Here is a 21,394-nt window from a genome sequence, read left to right as displayed (position 1 = left end):
TCCCATGCCACTGTGGGCTTCTAGACTAAAACAGTACTACTGAAAATGTAGTCTGCTGATGGTTCATTAAACATTTGTCACCAGTCCATGACAAAATTTGTACAGAAACTGAGAGTAAGCATTTAGAAACTGTAATGGCAATTTTGCAGTGTTAAGTTTGTGTCTGTTGAATCTAGCAAAACTTTGGGCTTGTATTTTTACGTCCTTTTAAAATTTCGTTTTTTAGTAATAAAGGCACTATGATAATAATCCTTAGATGGGAACATAAGCTGCCACAACCTTCATAAACAAAAGTTTGAAAAAAATATGGTAATTTTTATAAAATAATATAAACATAAATACAAACATATCTATATCCACATATATGCCTGGGAAGGAAGTACATAACCTGATTCCCTTCTAGAAATCTACCCTAAAGGTATAATCAGAGATCTTCATAGGAGCAGTGTTTACAAAATCACAAAACTAAAAATAAGTAAAAGTCCATCAATAAATAATTTCTAGGAGTTCCCGTCATGGCGCAGTGGTTAACGAATCCGACTAGGAACCATGAGATTGCGGGTTCGATCCCTGGCCTTGCTCAGTGGGTTAGGAATCCGGTGTTGCCGTGAGCTGTGGTGTAGGTTGCAGACTCAGCTCAGATCCCGAGTTGCTGTGGCTGTGGCATAGGCTGGCGGCTACAGCTCCGATTCGACCCCTAGCCTGGGAACCTCCCTATGCCACAGGAGCAGCCCAAGAAATGGCAAAAAGACAAAATAAATAAATTCTATTCAATGGAATATTATTCAATTTTAAAAACAACTGTAAATCCATATTTATTAATAGGAATATAATCCAAGACATATTAAGTGAGAAAGAGAAAATAACAGGATTATTAGGATTTAATTTGTTCAATTCTCAAGAGATAGAGAATAGATGGATAAACAGACACATGAACGCTATAAGCTATCAATAAGAAGTCAAGAATACACACATAAAAATGCTTACAGTAACAACTGATTATTCTTAGGTCTGTGTTTCTTAAAATATTGTCCTTGGATTACCATGGCCTGCATACTGGCATAACTCCCCATCACAGCACAGGCAAACAGCTTGTATTTGGATGTAACAAGAATGACAATCTCTTTGTCCCTAGACCACACTATTATGAAACTTTATCAAAAAGTGGCATGAAGCCATGAAACTTTTGAAATTCTCAAAAGTAAGTAACTTTGTGGTAAACCAACTGAGTTTTTCCTGAACAAACTCAAAATAGTAAACCTGATACCAGTACAAAATTAACAGTGACAATAAAGGTGAAGAAGAAATTAAAACAAAATGGGTATCATTCAATGTTGCACTCCTCTTTAATTAACACACAGATATCCAATCATACCACTGAAAAAAAGACTGTAATGGCTACAAAGACAATGACAAGCACAATACTCAGAGAATGAAGAATTATGCTATTAGATGTCACTATACTTCGTAAGTTAATTCCATGAAGAGAAAAAAATTTTTAATTTAACAATTAATTTGAGAGCCATGAGGTTACCTAAAAAAAAAGGGAGTTGGCACCACCAGAATAGCAGCTATGTACGCACCGTTGTTATACAAATAAAAAGTTGTGGAGTTCTTGTTGTGGTTCAGAGGAACCAAACCTAACTGGTATCCATGAGGATGTGGGTTCAATCCCTGGCCTCACTCAGTGGGTTAAGGGACCAGCGTTGCTGTGAGCTGCAGCCTAGGTCTCAGTTGTGGCTCAGATCCTGCGTTGCTGTGGCTGTGGCATAGGCAAGCAGCTGTAGCTCCGATTCAACCCCTAGTCTGGAAGTTTCCATATCCGGGAGTGCAGCCTTAAAAAGAAAAAAAAAAGTTGTACATAATTTATACAGAAAACAAGTAGTAGTCAAGTAATAATGACTCTTGATCTTGGTACATTGTTAAAAGAAATAGTAAAAACCATAATATCAATCTAAATTTAATTTTTTTTCTATGTACTACACAAAGAAATACAGAGCAAGTATAATGTTGAACTATTTTTGCATTATTTAAGCATATTATTCTTTAATAAAGTACTGCTTTTGATATGACAAAATTTATTTTTATTTTCTTTTTTGGTGCTCTCATGGTTCTCTTTTTTGGTATTGATATTATGGAGTATTTGTACAATAAATTGGGGTACCTTCCATCATTTCATCTGCTCTGGAATAGTTCAGTCAACATGAGACTTACCCACTCTTTAAAATTACAAGACTAAGCTAACACACCGTATGGGCCCGGTACCTCTTTAAATTTCAGACATTACCATCTCTGCAAGTTCTTCTATATGACCCATTTCCAAGATTTCAGGTTTTCTACTGCTTGAGTCACTTTCATCAATTTATGTTTTTGTTTTTTTTTTCCTTTTTGGCATTTCTTGGGCTGCTCTCGAGGCATATGGAGATTCCCAGGCTAGGGGTCGAATTGGAGCTGTAGTCGTTGGCCTACACCAGAGCCACAGCAATGTGGGATCTGAGCCGCGTCTGCAACCTGCACCACAGCTCACGGCAACACCAGATCCTTAATCCACTGAGCGAGGCCAGGGATCGAACCCGCAACCTCATGGTTCCTAGTCGGATTTGTTAACCACTGTGCCACAACAGGAATTCCTCAATTTATGTTTTCTTAGGAAAAAAATCACATTTTCTAAGTATGCTCCCATAAACCTTACTTTTAACAATCTACCCTACAGAAATAAAAGTACAACATATAGATATATATCAGAACCTAAATGACAATGAATAGGAAAATGATTAAGTAAATTAAAGAATATCCACATGAAAACATTATAAACAAAGAGGTGTATGTACTGAATTGACTTAGAAAAATGTTATTGTGAATTTCTTTTTAGTTTTCAAAAAAGGAAGCTGCAGATTAAGGCATGTAATATACTTTTTAATTAGTAGGAAAGATTCTAATTTTTATGTCAGTAGGAAAGATCCTATAAATACATGTTTGTACACAAATCTATAAAAAGATACCCTCCAAACTATGGATAACAGGTTAATTTTTTTTAAGGAACGACAGTGTGGCACAGCAAAACAAATAAACAAAAAAGAAAAAAATACCACCACCAAACCAAAGCAACAACAGGAAAAGAATCATCAGAGCGCCTAAGAACCTTGATTGAAACCAAGAGGACAATGTCACTATACAAGGCTTTACTGAGGCCTGCCTATATAGGCAGCTGCTTGCATAGCTTAAACTAATTTTATAACTTATAAGCAAAGGCTCTTAAAACATTAAGTTAATAGATCAGTTGCTTACTTCACAGAAAAGTAGGTTTTGTGATGATCCTTTAAAAGAGTATTGGGACTTATACATGTAGGAAAGAAACAAAGGTTATTTAGACCAGAAAAACAAAAAAGAAACACTGGAAGAACTGTAGGATCTAGATCACAGAGAGAATGTATAATTTGAAGGTTAAGTAAGAAGACTAGAGGACAAATTTGAACTTGAAAGGTTAACAAGGAGCCATTCTTGTTAGTTCATGAGCAGAGAGAATTACAAAAGCCGTATTTTCAAAACTATTTATGCTACTAGAAAGCAAGATATACTGGAGAAAGAGAGCAAAAATATAAGTGAGAAAACTATAAGGACTAAGTAACAATCCAAATAAAAAGTGAGGAACCAGAGAACTGGCAGTATTAGCATTCATTAAGAATCATGGTAGGTACAAATTTTTTTTAAGGTTGATTTGCAAGTAAAATGTCAAGGATAAAGACTTAGAGTGAATCAAAAGGTGCCATGCCTAGAGAGTTTTGTTTGCTTTCTACACCAGATTAAAAAGTAAAAACATTCTACAGCCTTTGGCTTTGGTGAAAAGGTATAAAAAGGAAGAATCTATGTGCTACTCACAGCAGTCTAGTTGCTTAAACATTAAGCAAAAAACTAAAAAACTCTGAGTTGAGTTTAGCCTTCTTTGTGACTCAGCATGTAGCTCTGTAATTTGTCACATTACAGTGAGGAAAACTAATATAATTAGTCATTATTTTTTATAACTATTGTATTCCTTGAGTCATCCAATTTTTTCCTGCAGATAACTGAATGCAAAATAGTCATATGAACATACAACTGGAGATAGAACAGAGCAGCAGGCAGCAGGAAAAGCTTACTAAAAAACATAAGGTTCTGCCTAAAAGAAACCAAGAACAAACACAAAAATACGAAAACTCTAATTTTGAAAGCAGAACCTATTTTATTGCCTTCAAAATAACAACTATTGTCTTTTCACGACTTGGAACATTCTGAGATTAATTTTTTGGTAGTTGTTTAAAATTTTTAAAGTTTACCCCAGGAACTAATGTCTATCATTAAACAAGCACAAAATACATTTTGTAGAAATCTATATTGAAAGCCAGATCCCTTCAAATCATTGTGGCCTAATAACCAACTTAAACACAGAAAAAAGAACTAAAAAGTTAAGTATGAAAATGTGTTCAAGTATGGATTTAGAAATGTTCAAAATGCTAGCATACATGTGAGCCACATACCATTCAGATAGGTTGGTGACACTGGTATACAATTATGAAGAAGTTTAAAATTAAAATGTAAACATACAATCAATTCCTGGCTCCGACAAATTTTATTTTTTATTATTCTATGAAACTCTGACTGCTCACTGCATACATCCACAGTGCCTAACAGTTAAGATGTTTTCTGCTTCCCTACACATACACCTTTATTTACCTTTGCTCATCATGTTTCCTTTCACAAGGCTTGTCATCCCCTTCTCTCTCTTATTCCGGTCAAGCTTCTCTTCTAATTCTATCTTCTTTAGGGACATAAAATCTTCTGCAACACACACTAATCTCTCCCTTCTCTGAATACTCAGTTAAAGGACAGCCACTGCTCATCACTTTATTACAAACTATTTTATAGTTAGTATTATTTCACTTTTAAGTTTTACCTGCTGAGATAACTTAAAAGCTTCTTAAAGACAAGTACTATTTCATATTTCTCACTTATCCCTCATGAATCCAAGACTGGGTACACAAGGAATTTACACATTCTTAATTCATTTATTCTTTTATTTTCTACTCAAATATCTGACTTCCTATGATTTCAGATTAAATCATTTTACAGCAAATGGTACAGATCACATAAATGTTTTTGCTGCAAAGTATCTGATTTAAAACACACATACACACACACATCACTTTTTTTTTTTTTTTGGCTGCACTCTCAGCATGTGGAAGCTCCAGGGCCAAGGATCAAACCGTGCCACGGCTGCAATCTGTGCCACAGCTGCAGCAATGCTGAATCCTTTACCTGATGTGCCACACAGGAACTTAGCCCAATCTTTAATATAGAGGAATTAAAGAGAAAAACCAGAACTAACCTGTCCAAAGTGAAATAAAGACCACTGAATTTAGTATGAGAAGGAGAAAAATTATGTTTATCTCTTGTTCATCTTCTGTCATTTTGCTGTGGCAGTGATTTAAGAAAAAATAAGTAAATTTTACTTAAAATCTTGGAACCTGGAGTTCCTGTCGTGGCTCAGAGGTTAACAAACCCAGCCAGTATCCATAACGATGCAGGTTTGACCCCTGGCCTTGCTCAGTGGGTTAAGGATCTGGCATTGCCCTGAGCTGTGGTGTAGGTTACAGGTGTGCCTCAGATCCCACGTTGCTGTGGCTGGCAGCTTCAGCTCCAATTCAACCCCTAGCCCAGGAACTTCTATGTGCCACAGGTGCAGCCCTAAAAAGCCAAAAAAAAAAAAAAAAAAAATACACACACACACTCACACACACATATAGGCACTCATGGATGCAGGGAGAATCAAAAATTTAATGCTACTTGACTGGGAGAAGATGTATCAACATGTAGTCCATTTCCCTTCAGCTTCCCAACATAATATACACTGCTCAATTTTTCTCTGGCTCTATAAAACACTTGTCTCTAGGGACAGAAAAAAAATTCTGGAGTTCGTCACGGCTCAGCAGAAACGAATCTGACAAGTAACCATGAGGACAGAGGTTCTATCCCTGGCCTTGCTCAGTGGGTTAAGGATCTGGCATTGCCATGGGCTATGGTTGTAAGTCACAGATATGGCTTGGATCTGGCGTGGCTGTGGCTGTGGCATAGGCCAGTGGCTATAGCTCCAATTTGACCCCTAGCCTGGGAACCTCCATATGCTGAGGGTGCAGCCCTAAAAAGACCCAAAAAAAAGTTAAAAAAAAAAATTCATTCCCTATCAAAAAAGTATCCTTTTTTTGGCCTATGTCAACATGCAAAAATTCCAGGGCCAGGGATCAAACCAGCACCACAGTAGCGATATTGCCAGATCCTTAACCTACTGAGCCACCAGGGAACTCCAACCTATCCCACTTTTTGAAAGTTCACTTTATACCATTTCACTTTTATGAAAGTCCTATATTTGTATCTGTTTTTACTAACCAAACGAAATCCAAAGAGGATCCTCACTTTTATGAAAATACACAAAAAGCAAAAACAGCACTTAGCGTTTCCTAGCTAACCACTAGAAGCAGTGTGCACCCCAAGCAGGGAGTGGCTCTACCAAGCTTCTTTCCCAGCTTCTCCTCATCAAAGTGTCAAGCTGCCATACCTTCGAAATATGTCTGTGAGCACCCGTGTATCCGTTAGCAGGATGCATCCTAAGGCAATTACTTCTTTATACCATTTCAGCTTACAAAAGATTTCATGAGAACACTCTACTTTCAAATAGCGGGGGAAATCTGTACTTGGTGGACACCACAGTCCACCCAGTTATTCAATCCAGAAGTCACGGCATCATTCTCCAGTCCTTCCTCTTACTCCCTATATTAATCAATGGCAAATCTTGTTACTTCTATCTCCAAAATACATCTCAAATTCTTCTCTTCATCCCCAGTGACAGTCCACGATCATCTTGATTTTAATTAAAATAATGGTGTTGGGAGTTCCCACTGTGGCTCAGCGCATGAACCCAAATAGGACCCATGAGGATGCCGGTTCGATCCCTGACCTTGCTCAGTGGGTTAAGAAACCAGGGTTGCCGTGAGCTGTGGCGTAGGTCACAGATGCAGCTCAGATCCGTCATTGCTATGGCTGTGGCGAAGGCCAGCAGCTGCAGGTCTGATTTGAGCCCTAGTCTGGGGACTGCTACATGCCACAGGTGTGGCTGTTTTTAAAAAAAGGCTTCCTAACTGGTATTCATGCTTCCTCCTTGCCCATCACCGTTCTCTGAAGCCATTCTACACACAGGAGCAAAAATGATCTTAATATAAGATAGATTACATTAACTCCTTAAAATCTCTTGGCCAAGGCTTGCAAGGAACAGTGACATCTGGTCCTGGACCTCTCTCTTCACTTCATCTTGTGACATTCTCCCCATCTGTAAATATACTTCAACAAGCTACCATATATAGTCTCTCAGTTCCTCAAATACCCCTTTCCTAGCTCAGGTCTTGCCCCTGCTACTCCCTTCTTGAAGTGTTCTTTCTCCCATTCCTCACATGGCTAAACCCTTCTTATCTTCAAGGCAGCTCAAATGTCACCATCTCAGAGAGGGTATCCCAAACCCACAAAAAAAAAATGTTCTCAAAGATCCTGCTGTGATACAGTGGGTTAAGCATCTGACTTTATGAATTCCCGTCGTGGCACAGTGGAAACGAGTCAGACTAGGAACCATGAGGTTGTAGGTTCGATCTCTGGCCTTGCTCAGTGGGTTAAGGATCCGGCGTGGCAGTGAGCTGTGGTGTAGGTCACAGAGGCGGCTCAGATCTGGCGTTGCTGTGGCTGTGGCATAAGCTGGTGGCTATAGCTCTGATTGGACCCCTAGCCTGGGAACCTCCATATGGCACGGATGCGGCCCTAAAAAGACAAAAGACAAAAAAAAAAAAAAAAGGATCTGACTTCAACAGCTCAGGTCGTTGCAGAGGCATAGGTTCGATCCCTGTGCTGGCACAGTGGGTTAAAGGATCCAGTGTTGCCATGGCATAGGTTACAGCTGTGGCTAGGATACAGTCCCTGGCCTGGAAACTTCCAGATGCCATGGGTGCAGACATTTAAAAAAAAAAAAGAAAGAAAAAGAAAAATGTTCTCCATTTTAGCCCCCTGTATTTCTTTCTTATAACACTTTTTTCCTCTGAACCAAATACATGTCAGTCTTTGTTCTAAATAATGGGAATACAACAATGAACACAAAAGACAAAAATCCCTCCCCTCATGGAGCTAACACTATACTGGTTTTTATTTTTATTTTTATTTTTTTGTCTTTTTGCTATTTCTTTGGGCCACTCCCGCGGCATATGGAGGTTCCCAGGCTAGGGGTCGAGTCCCAGCTGTAGTCACAGGCCTACACCAGAGCCACAGCAACGCGGGATCCAAGCCGCATCTGCAACCTACACCACAGCTCACGGCAACGCCAGATCCTTAACCCACTGAGCAAGGGCAGGGACCGAACCCGCAACCTCATGGTTCCTAGTCGGATTCGTTAACCACTGCGCCACGACGGGAACTCCACTATACTGGTTTTTAGATAACCAAGTAAGTAAATTATATAATATAGTCAAAGGTGACAAGTGCTATGGGGAAATATAAAGTAGTGAAGAATAGGCAGAACCAGAGTTCCAATTTTAAAAAAAGCCAGGGACATCTAACTGGAAAAGGTCTTATTTGAGCTAAGACGTTGAGTGGAGGCAGAGAGCCTCAAGAAAAGAAACAGTAAGTGCCAACACCCTGAGTGGGGAGTATGCCTAACATGTCCAGGGACTAGCGAGAGGACAGTCAGTATGACGGGAACAGAAAGCACCAGAGGGAGAGCAACAGGACGTAATGAGGAGAGCTGCTACAGCATTTTGGGTAGGGAAGAGAACATGAGCTGAATTGTTTTTTAAAAAGATCACTTTGGGAGTTCCTGTCGTGGCTCAGTGGTTAACAAATCCGACTAGGAACCATGATGTTGCAGGTTCGATCCCTGGCCTTGCTCAGTGGGTTAAGGATCCGGCATTGCCGTGAGCTGTGGTGTAGGTTGGAGACGTGGCTCGGATTCTGCATTGCTGTGGCTGTGGTGTAGGCCAGCGGCTACAGCTCCAATTCAACCCCTAGCCTGGGAATCTCCACGGGAGCGGCCCAAGAAATGGCAAAAAGACAAAAAAATAAAATAAAAATAGATCACTTTGGCTGCTATGTTAAGTATACAGTATTTGACAGGGAAGGAGAAGTGGAAGCAAGAAGAACACCTGCTTTAGAGATTTATTTACCACAAATATGCAGGTAAGAGAAGATGGCTTGGTAGAGACAATGATGCATGGTGAGACTCTGAATATCCTTTGCACAGCCTATAAGATTTGCTGAGAGACTAAACCTGGTCTATGAGAGAAAGAAACATGTCAAAGATAACTGTGGAAGTTTTGATCTCACCAACTAAAGAAATGAGTTGTTGTTTACTAAGAAAAGATGATGTGGGAGCAGTATGTTTGGAAAACATATCAAGAGTTCACTTTTGGCCTGTAAAATCTGAGATGTCTAGTTGACATAAATCCAAGTAGAAATATAGAATGTGTAACTGAATACAGAATGCAGAGGTTTAGGTATAAGATACAATTTGTGTGTATATACATGTGTGTATGTATTTTGTATACAGAAATGAATGGAAATCATCAAGGGGCAAGAAAAAAAGAGAGAAAGGTCCAAGGCCTGAGCCTTGAGATACTGTAACATTTAAAGGAAAAAGAAGGGAAGAGCTGGTGTGACTGAAAGGAGTGACCAGTGAGAATGAAGGTAAATTAGGAGAGTGGGATCCTCAAAGCACAAAGTGGTCCCAGAATCGGAATGATCAACTCTGTCAAGTCAGGTATGGACTGAGAATTGACCACTGGAGTTGTCAAGTGCTGGTGACACTGGTTAGAATGGTTTCAGTGAAGTTATAGAGGAGAAAGGCTCACAAGCATGAACTTAAGAGAAAATGGAAAGAGAAGCAGAAATGTAGTACAGACAAGTCTTTTAAGGAGTTTTACTACAAAGGACCAACAGATAGAGGAGCTGAAGTGAATTATTTTTGTTTTGTTTGTTTAAGGTAGGATAAATTACAGTATGATTGCATGCTTATAAAAATGATTCAACAAAAATACTAAAATTAATGTTGAAGTAGAGAAGGAAATGCAGTAGCAATGTCCTTCAGTAGGTGAGAAGGAATGCAATCTACTGAACAAGTGGAAGAGCTAACAAAGATAATTCACCTATAGTTACTAGACCAGAGGGAAAAGATGTCAGCAGGTGGGCAGATGTTACTGTGAGAGGTTATGCAATGAAAAGCCTCATTAAGTCTACGATAGGGGTTGGCAAACTATAGCCAATAGCCTGTGGGCCAATTCTGGCCTGCTGCTTGTTTTTGTAAATTTTCATTGGAACACAGCCACATTCATTCATTTACACATTGTCTATGGCTACTCTGATGTTGCAGAGCAGCTGGTAGGTGCAACAGAAACGATATGGCCCACAAAGCCTAAAATATATACTACCTGGTCATTTTCAGCAAATGTTTGCCAACCCTGGTAACATTTTGAGTTGAGGACCAGATAACTGGCCATAAAGAAAGACCTAGGAAACCGCACCATTTAATGAGAGAAGGTCACATTAACCTAATCCACATCATTCCTAATATCAAGAGTTCAAAACAAATATTCTAGGGAGTTCCCGCTATGGTAATGGGTTAATGATCTGACATTGTCTCTGTGGCAGTGTGGGTTTGATCCCCGGCTCACACAGTGGGTTAAGGGCCAGCATTACCACAGTTGTGGCATAGATAGCAACTGCCAACTTGGATTCAATCCCTGGCCAAGGAACTTGCACATAGTGTGGGTGCAACCAAAAGAGAAAAAACAGAAACAAATACAAATATTCTATGAGTAATAAATTTATTACTCTGATTTCACTCCTATCTCTTTTTAAATGTTTTTGTAACTATTGCTACCTCAGTTTTGAACTGGCTTTATCTCTAGGGAGGAGACATGGTTTTGCACCATACTAAGAGATCACTTAAAAATGGAGAAGTAAGGAGTTCCCATTATGGTTCAGTGGTTAACCAACCCTATTAGCATCCATGAGGATGCAGGTTCGATCTCTAGCCTCGATCAGTGGGTTAAGGATCTGGCATTGCTGTAGCTGTGGCATAGGCCTGACGCTATAGCTCCAATTCGACCCCTAGCCTGGGAACCTACATGTGCAGTGGGTGTGGCCCTAAAAAGCAAAAAAACCCACCAACAAACAAAACAACTTCCATTATGTTTTTAAAATATATCGCTATAAAAAAATCTGTAAAACGCAGAGCACAAAAGCAGCCATAATCTCTCCCTACTATCTCCTTCTCCACAAAATAACCACTTACAACAGGTCGATGGGTTTCCTTCTTGTCTTTGTTCTATTTGTTTGTATCATTTGACCTAATTCACATTGTGGAGAGAGAGCTGTCCTTAGGGTTTTACTGTAAAGGTCAATGGATCTAGCTAAGTAACAAGAAAGAGCCAACTTCCAACATCTCAATTTTAATTAGGAATTGGTAAAGATTTTAACATATTTTGAAATAAACTGAAATCCTATAAAGTATTTGTTTTCAGCTATCACCATTTCTTGAAGTAAGACCCATGTGAAACCAAATGAATTTTCCTAAGCTTCAAGTCATTCCAATATTCTGATACTTGTTTCATGCAATCACACCAATCATGATTCTACAATTTTACTCAGATTTTTCCCACAATTTTTAAGCTGGAATAACCAAATCATTCTGGTCAATCACCATATAGCAGCCTCTAATTTACTTCATTATATTTGAAGATTTCACTGTTTATCACATTACTTTTTCTGAGTAGTTTGGCTCAAACATAGGAAAACTCTCAACACTCAGAATTTACTTTATTCAGGAGCAACACAGTACCCATGTGAATCTCTTACGGTAAGAGAGCAAACAAATATTATATAGGAAGAAATGATGCTGGTAAATGAAATAAATGTCAACCTGGTACCTCAACTCAGCTTTGTTGCCCTCTACTTTAAAATTTTAAAAATTATGTCTGTGAAAAATGGCCTAAAAAAAAATCCATTTGCTAGTAAAGTTCATAGAACATAGTTATGATTATTAAATAATATAAGCTGGTGATACAGTCTAACTTGGTTATGTTAGTAGTTACATACATAATCTTATTCCTAATTTTGGGTTATATTTAGGGGTATACATTTGGTGAGGGGAATTATATGATACTGTGCTATTCCAGAAATTATCCAACACAAGCATGTCTTTCAAAGGTAGAAAAGTCATGTTTTTGCACAAAGGTACAATATTTTCCACTGAGTACAAAACCTTCCTCATTATACCACAGACTTGTTGGCAGGTACTTTTCCTTCTTTTTGTCCACACCACGATATTCAGATGACCGTTTGCAGGAAACCAGTCATAACTCTATAGTGATTCCTAAGTCCCATTTCTGACTCAGAATTAGATATTATTAATCGCAATACGAATATACGTTAGATAATTTTTCTTTAGGTACACTACATGAGCTTACTAGAGCAAAAGAGAAACACTTTCTGACCACTTACACAGCTTCAGAACATCTTCCTACCATATTTACCTCCATCATTCATTACTCAGGTACCCTTAATGCCATCTTTATATTTAGAAGAATGATAACATAAATTATGAAACACAGAAGTTCCCATCGTGGTGCAGCAGAAACAAATCCGACTAGGAACCATGAAGTTGCGGGTTTGATCCCTGGCCTCACTCAGTGGGTTAAGGATCTGGCGTTGCCATGAGCTGTGGTGTATGTAGGTTACAGATGAGGCTTGGATCTGGTGTTGCTGTGGCTCTGGCATAGGCTGGCAGTTGTAGCTCCAATTAGATCCCTAGCCTGGGAACCTCCATATGCCTCACGTACAGCCCTGAAAAGATAAAAGACAAACAAACAAAAAAAATTATGAAATATAAACTGTGCCATCTTTATATTTAGAAGGAAAACATAAACTATGAAACAAAAAAACTATCTTTTGCTTACATTAAAATGAAAACTCATATATTTTATTTTACTCAGGCCAGAGATAAAACTATAACTTAGGAAAATTCATGTATACATTAAGTCTAATATTGAAACAGATCACTACTTAATAGACTATATACTAAAGCACTTTGATCTTCACCATACCTCTTTCTTCAAGGAACAAAAGGCACACAATTTAACGCTTGGACAAAGCCACAATCAGGAACAGAGATCAAAAGAAGAGATGACATCTGGAAATGAAGACCAAGATTTTAAAACTTTAACTGCAAAAACTGTCAGTAAAACATTTTTTAAACTTTTGATTCAATTATGCTTCATAGTCAATGTATTTGTATAACTTTTGAAGAAAAAAAAACCTCTCTCCACTTCGACAACCTATCCTTGACACCCAGTGATGTCATAAATTTACAAAGGGTGCAAAACTAAAAACTTAGAAGAGAGGTTAGAATCAACCTAATTCAATTTCTTCACTTATTACAAGATAGACTGAGTCTTGTCCAAACTCACAAAGCCAGAGCTAGAATCTAGATCTGATTCCAACCCAGATATCCCACCATGACAATGCTACCTCTTAATAGCTAACATTCCATGAAAACTGCTTACCACGTGAAGCAAATATCCCATACAGAACTGAAACATTCATAGCCTACACCTGGGATAAGATAATTAAGAAAAATTTCAACTTCAACTCTTTTCTTTTGCTTATAGCACTCTGCCAAAACACTTTTAATAAAGTAACTGAAGGAAACTGGGCAAGATGCAAGTCTCTTATCGTTAAAAAAAAAAAAAAAAAAAAGTTGTATTACATGATCTAGAGCACGCAATGCTTCAACAAGAACAATTACAAACAGAAAAGCAAATGATAAAAGTACATTAAAAGGGAATTTTTAAAGTATATTTTAAAGCCAACCTTTATACTTAAGTTAAAACAAATCCCCTATGGAATGTTTCAAGATATAAAAACTTTGGGGATCACTATATACTATACTATTATCAGAGAGAATAGGAGAGGATTTGAAGTGTGATGATAAAAATCTCAAGCATTTAAAAGCTCATACATTATCAATGTGCACAGTAGATGTTCATCGTGTTGCTGTCCTTTCACCCTTCAAAAAAAGACGAAACGTTTTAAATTGGTATTTATACTCACTTTTGCAGCAACAATAAGGAAAAATTTCGGTGTACCAAACAGGTTATTAGATACCTACATTTTATCCCTCCCAACCTTTCGTTAATTTTCTAGATCTGGGACTCATTTATGACAATTTTAACAAAAATCAACATGGTCTCCTATGTTCATCGTTGTCATGAAACGATAACACCTTGAAAATGTTAATACAATGCAATGTCTTCATGAATTTCAGGAAAACACAGTTTTGCTAAAAGATAATGAACTCATTTGATTTGCAGTTAAACTCTGAAAAATGTTAGGATATTTCACTCCATCAATTTAAGTGGTTTCTATCTCTTCAACTTGAGGACAATACTTTAGAGTACACTCAAATCAGATTCCTTCCTGCATAAAAAAAACCAATTCAACCGTATCAGTAAACTAGGACCAACATAGACGCTCAAAGTTAATGAAATTCCTATCCAGATGTACAGTTTGGTGGCATGTTTCATCATTGTGACAGCCGTACAAAGTTCAACATTATCATGGATTCTTTAAACATTGACTTAATTTTATTTTTCTAGGGTTAAGTTTTGATATCCAAACATTCTCAACAAATGTTTTCGCTAAAATAGCTCACAGACACTACATGCCCCCAAATTTAAACCTAAAAAGAAAACTGAACCTTAACTTTTGCATTCGGAACCTTAATGCTACCATATCTATTTCATTGGTCTACTTAAAGAGTTATAACATTTTACCTCATATATATTCACCCTATATATTTTCAATTACCACAGCCATCTAGAAATAGACTGTCTACTTGACAATGAGGACATCATGTTAAGAACAGACTTAAAATGGACCCTACAAGTAAGAAAGCCAGTTAAAAAGAAACCCATCTGCCACTGGGTGTGGTTGGGGTCTGCACGGAAGAGCGCCCTCGGCCAACTCTGGGGAAGAGAGCGCGCGCCAGAGAGCTGAACATATCTGCAAAAAAAAAAAAAAGACCTCCAAAGACCACAGACTGGACCCACAATGGGGACGCCGTCGAGTCGGGCTGCCGTGGGCCTGCGAACCTACAGCTTGAGGGGTGCGGTCTGAGGGGTGCGCAAGCAGTCTCCACCAGCCCCGGAACGCCGAGTGGGTGCTTCGAGCGCCGCGCGCCCCGCTCCGTCCCAAACACCGCGCCCGATCCGCCCCTTCCTCTGGGCTTCGGCTGCCCCTCGGACGCGCGGAGGCACACTGCGCCGCGCTCCCGCTCCCGCACCAAGACTGTGGAAGAGTGCGGAGCTCGAAAACCCCCGACGTAATGCAAGCCCGGGCTAATAAGCAGAAGGTTAGCTCTAGCAGCCTGCAAGAGCGCCGAGTAAAAGGACCGACTTCTCTAGAAAAACTTTGCGACAAGTTAGGCGGAAGCGCTGAATGGCCGGGACTATTTAACAGGCGCTTCCTATCACAAGAGGCGGAGCCCTGAGCGAGTTCAGGGCACCCGGCCGCCCCCACAAACTCGCCTTTTGCCCCCTGACTGGCTTTGTAGACGTCCCGACATTCCTATCAGGTCTGGGCGGCCCCGCTCACGGGGAATACCTGTCGTGGTCCCCATTGCCCGCGAGTCCCTGATGGCGGCCATTACGCTTCCATCCGGGTATTGCCGAAAAGCCGATCGCAGCGCTACCGGGAGCGCTCGCTGCGGCGGAGTGATCCGTGCCGCACCTGAGGCGAGCGGAAGAGGACGGAGGCCGGCAGGGTCCGCGCCTCACCCTGGTGAGACTAGGCCACTAAACTGGGCTTGCCGCTGACCTCTCACATTAGCGCGCTTCTCTGGTGCCCGCCACGCCAGTGACTCGCTCTCCCCCTTGGCTCACCGGCAGCTGGAGGGAGCGTACTGCCAATGGAATGGGAGACACACTTCCACTCTATGCTCTTCAGAGAAGACACCAGAAGCAGGAACTGTGCTCTTGGCAAACCCTTGCTGACTGGGAATGGTCTCAACCCTGAGATTTTAATCATTTCCGGCTTTGCAAATGGCGTCTCCCCCACCCCTCGCCCTTTACACGCAGGGTTTAGCAGCCATTACAGCCCATGTCAAGGAAGGAAGCTGCCACTTGCAGCTCTGGAAGACATATTGAACTACAAACATGTACATATTTAATAATTGATCTAAAAACTATCGTTCCAACAAAGGAGGCTCTCATCCGCATCAAAAAGAATCCTTCCCCACATCATATACAGGGCTGGACAAAGAGGTCAATTACTATGATTAGGTTTCCCCCAGGGGCCAGTATGGCTCTTCTAGCTTTTAGAGGATTTCTGAGATTAAACCTATTAACTGACCTCACTCTTCTACATAAATTACTTTCCTTGTGAGGGGTTGGGGGTTGTTACGGTGGAAACTAAAGCCAAAAAACAACAAAAAAAAACGAGTGGAGGGAGGTGCCAAACTATTAAAAGTGGGACTATGATCGATTTTTTGTTTTATATTTTTTTAATGTTCCATTTGTTCTTAGGAAGTATATATGCCGTTTGTGATTGAAAAAAAAAACCTTAAAGATGTTTATCATAAAATTTTTTGTCTTAGAGTATGCTTTTGAAAATGTCAGCATATAACCATACACAAGATTTTCTCCATCCTTTAATTAAAAGTTCACTGAGGAATCCTCATTTTTGCCTTTATAGAATTTTCTTATCACTGTCTCCTGCTCTACACAATTCCTCCTGGAAAAAGCAAATGAGCAGTAGTACGCACTAGATATGCTCATATAGCTTGTACTTGTATGCCTGTATAAAACGTACAAGGAGAAATCTTCCACAAATACCAAAAGTTATTTCAGTATAGAATAGGAATGTGTTTACAAAATGGATTTTATTTTGCATTAAACATGATCGTTCTCTCTCCAGTCTTCGTTTCCATGCATGTGAGACAATGGACTCACCACAGAGGGCAGAGGATAGAATTATTTTTAATAGCCAAGATAACTGGGAACATGGACAGAGCTGCTTTGTGTTTTAATGTAATTCTTGTTTTTCACATTAAGAAATTTCATCCCTCTCCTCTGCACTACACACATTACAGCTTCATTCTTAACACTCCACACTCACCTACAAAATCTTGCAAACCTGCATATGTGTTATGAAAGAATTAGAGGGTGTTTATAGCAATCCAAACCTTGTTTTTCCATCTGTATCACACAACCTCCAGCCATTCTCTTACCCTTTTTTAGGACATTAAGGTTAGCATAGAAAAAGGGAATGAAAGAGGGTAGTTAAAGAGAAAGCATACAAAGAAGAGAATATCGAAACATAACTTAAGAAAGGTTTCTAGAGTATTTTGTATCCCACAAAGATAGTTAATATATAAGTGGAAATTACATTTCACTCTAGGGATTCACACCTTTGATTCATAAATAACACCATACCATAATAAAGTTAGAACTAGCTTATATATGCATTTATAAAAATGTAAGCATGCTTTTTAGTCATATTTGGATATATCAACATTATAAAAAAACTGCTATGATCATAATTAAATAATTAAATGATATTAATTTGGAAAATAATCCTCTTTAAAATAATTCTCTCCTTTTGCTGATCTCTCAAGTCCAGATCCACCTCCAAAATATAATCAAGTGCAACTAGAATAGGAAAAATAGAGATACCAAAAGTCTGGGTGATCTAGCTTAAGTGGTCACATGTCTTGGTTTAGAAATTATAGGTTGGTTACTCTTTCAACCTGTCAAACAAATGTTAGTTGAACGTGAGCTTCAAGTTATCATCCTTCCCAATGTCCTCTGCAATGTTTGTTATTTAATATTTATTCAGCAGATATTTTCTTGAACACTTATTAAGAGCCAGAAACTGTGCTAGTGATAAGACATCATCCATCCCTCGTGGAGTAACCAGTGCCATGGGATATTCCTGAATATCTGAAAGATTTTAAGATTCAGTAGAATAATTAGAGGTGGGATTTCAGACACTATGACAGGTGATAAGGAATTTTTTAGGGTAAGCATCCTTGCCAGTTTCCTTACATCTCAGACTTCCTAGATGACCAAGATTTTGGATGTGCTGCTATTTTTATTTAGTTTTTATTAAAGATATAGTCCCTCTTCCTTAAATCTTTCCGTGGATAGTATATTCAACCATGAAAAAATGTTAAACTAGTATAAATTATATTGGCCTTACATAAATATTTTAGGACTCCTCTCCCCATCCCCAGTTATATCAAATTCTAAGAATCTCTGTATTCTGAAGGCAAGAGAACAGATGGCATAGTTAACTCAAGGCCTTAGAAAAATAATAAGGAATGGAATGCTAGTTAAATATATTTATTTTAAGACCAAATCTTGTGTGTGTTTATATATACACACAGGAAGTTTGTATACTCTTATATGAATACATTTCATTATTTAAAGTTTTAAAAGAATTCAAGTATAGTGTTTTCCTCTTTCTTGCTTGCTTTCTGTTGTTGCTGGAGATTAAATACTACCCTAAATTAATCTGACGTTTTGTAAAAAGTTTTTTTTTTAAGAGTAAACCTAACTTCTGTGAGACCAGTGACAGTGTACCATGTTAATATCACTAAATTACATTAAGAACTTGTAAGATAAGATTATTTGGCTCATTATGCTAAAATTTCCAAGTTACATGCACCTGCAAATTTCTCTAACTCCTTCCTCCAAAAAAAATAAAACCCCAAGCCCAGATTTTTTACTTCTTTTAAATAAGCATATGCCTTCATACTGCTATATATGATGCCCCAGAAGTCTTGAAATTGTGTTAATACTGATGTTCATGTCATTTGAAGTAGGGAGTGTTAGAGAACAGGTCCTTAAAGTATGTCCTGGAATGTCTGATGGAATAAATCAGAAACAATTATGAAATTTAAAAGAACCAATAACTCATTTCATTTAGCTTTACATGCTTTGTTCCTGATGATATTAGAAAACTTCAAGGTGGTGAGGCAAACCTGGAGAGCTAAGATGGAAAAGGATTTCAGAGTATAATACAGAAATAGGAAGAGCATAATTTGTCCAAGAAGAAAGAATTAAGTGCAAAGAAGGAGGAAAAGATTTATTCTAAAACCTTATAGATATTTATGGAAAGATTTCAATTGGAAGTTCAAAACAGAGGAAAACATGTAGATGAATATGAAGGTACACAAAATCACAGCTAGAATTGGTATGAGAATAGATTCAGAAGGCCTCAGAGAGATGGAGGAGATAAATCTTATTATTACAGTATAAATTACAAGAATGACCCAGAGTTCATTAATCATTTTGGAATGCCTACTAGGGGCCAGGGGATACAAAGACCTGCCCTCGCCCTCAGAGCCAAAGCTTAAAAATGTTGAATAGACGGACCATACAACGCAGTCTGCCCTAGAAAGACCTGATTAATACCTACTTCCTCTAGTTTTCACTCTTTCAGTCAAAAGTGTCCCAGTTTGAACTCTAATTGTATGATCACTAATGATGATGGTAAAGTGCTGGAAATCTTACCTGTTAAGAGCAAATAATCTCAGAAATGTTTGACCTATCTTGCTCTTGCTCAGAGAAACTAAGCAGTTCTTTAATGGGAAGAAAGAATGTAGAAACAGTAACTTTTTCTTTTTCTTTTTTTTTTTTTAGCCAAGCCTATGGCATGTGGAAGTTCCTGGGCCACAGATCAAACCTACACCACAGCAACCCAAGCCACTGCAGTGACAACTCCAGATCTTTAATCTGCTGCACCAGAGGGAACTTCCAGAAGGAAGAGTTATTATTGGGAATTGGGGATAATCAACAAAAAAGGAAATAGTTGCTCATGATGTGATGGGATAAGGAGACTGGCAAGAATGATCAGCAGTGCCTTTGTGGTACTTGGTTTCTTGGCTCTGGGGTTCTTTTATTCCTCTCTCCTTAAACTCTCACACCAAGGGACACACACTAATGGGCACATGCTAAATAGGGCCTGGTTTTCAACCTGACCCACATCTACATTACCTGAAAGGGGAGTACAAGCTCCCAAGACAAGTGGAAAGACAAATTAACAGAAAGATATCAAACCAAACAATATATACTATCTAAGAAGAATAATTTTAACAGAAAAACTAATAATTTAAAATAAACATGCTAAGAATAAAATGATAAGGAAAGAGAGTATATAAAGCAAAACCAAAAAATCATTAAGAAAAAAAGTGTAGCAATATTAAAAGACGGAAGCAAACTTTCCTATCTTATTTTATCAGGGATAAAAACCTATTCCAATAAACTTCTCCTTACTACTTTCCCCTAGAACAAAGGAAATGGAAAGGGAAAACAGGATTGTTGTGGTTGATTTAAATCAATCATGAGACTTACATCCCAGGAATGGGCAAACTGCCACCTGAAAAAAAAAAAAATAGTAGTTAACTAGCAAGGAGGAAGGATGAATAACTTTTGGGTTGCAATTAAAGATGTTGGGCATTTGCTAATTTCAAAAGAAGGGAGAGAGAAAACCAGAAATTATGGAAGAACAGAAGAGTACTAAATAATCTTAGCAATTCACAGGAAATATAGAAGAACATATTAAACTACACTGTGGGATAAAATCAGCTATCAGCTTTAGGAAACTGCACAGGACAAATGACTTGTTTTCTCAACAAAACAAAAAAATCGCAGGAAAAAAAGAGGTGGAAGGGAAACACATAGATTAAAAGAGATCTAAAATGCATGTCATTCAACTGCTACATGTGGAAGTTAGTTATTTAGATCCTGATTCAAACAAAAAGACAAAACACATTTAAGACATGTCTGAGACAATTGGAAATTTGAAGATTGAGAATGTTTGATGATATTAAGAACTGTCTTGGAGTTCCTGTCGTGGCTCAGCAGTTAACAAACCCAACTAGGATCCATGAGGATGTGGATTCAATCCCTGGCATTGCTCAGTGGGTTAAGGATCCAGCATTGCCGTGAGCTGTAGTGTAGGTTGCATATTTGGCTCAGATCTCACATTGCTGAGGTGAAGGCTCAGCAGCTCCGATTAGACCCTAGCCTGGGAACCTCCATGTGCCACAAGTGCAGCCCTATAAAAGACAGAAAGACGAAAAATAAATAAAAAATAAAAAAGAACTGTCCTGTTACATGAAAACAACTTAAATGTTCATCAACAGATGACTGGATTTAGAAGATGTGGTACATATACATAATGCAGCAGTGACCAGATCCTTAATCCACTGAGCCACCAGGATACTCATTTCATTGATTTCATAACAGTGGGAGAAACCACAGCATAAAACAGA

The 21,394-nt window shown here is 38.5% G+C and overlaps 1 protein-coding gene across 16 annotated transcripts in view; it reads right to left on the bottom strand.

The window, feature by feature from the left end:
• The window catches only part of ZNF518A (zinc finger protein 518A), a 43,838-nt gene extending 27,179 nt beyond the window's left edge, over positions 1-16,659 (bottom strand). For 3 of the 16 annotated variants that reach the window (XR_002338946.1, XM_021074259.1, XM_021074261.1), the window contains exon 1: positions 13,164-15,133. The gene's annotated coding sequence lies outside the window, so the exon portion shown is untranslated. Of the gene's footprint in view, positions 1-13,163; positions 15,637-15,720; positions 15,917-15,998 lie in introns of those variants that run through there. The other 13 variants (XM_013983631.2, XM_013983635.2, XM_013983632.2 and 10 more) reach the window with 13 other exon arrangements.

The sequence above is a fragment of the Sus scrofa genome, chromosome 14 (genome assembly GCF_000003025.6).
Source record: "Sus scrofa isolate TJ Tabasco breed Duroc chromosome 14, Sscrofa11.1, whole genome shotgun sequence".
In the NCBI taxonomy this organism is placed as follows: domain Eukaryota; kingdom Metazoa; phylum Chordata; class Mammalia; order Artiodactyla; family Suidae; genus Sus; species Sus scrofa.
The sequence above is the reverse complement of the archived record's forward strand: the minus strand, read 5'-3'. Positions and strand labels throughout refer to the sequence as shown.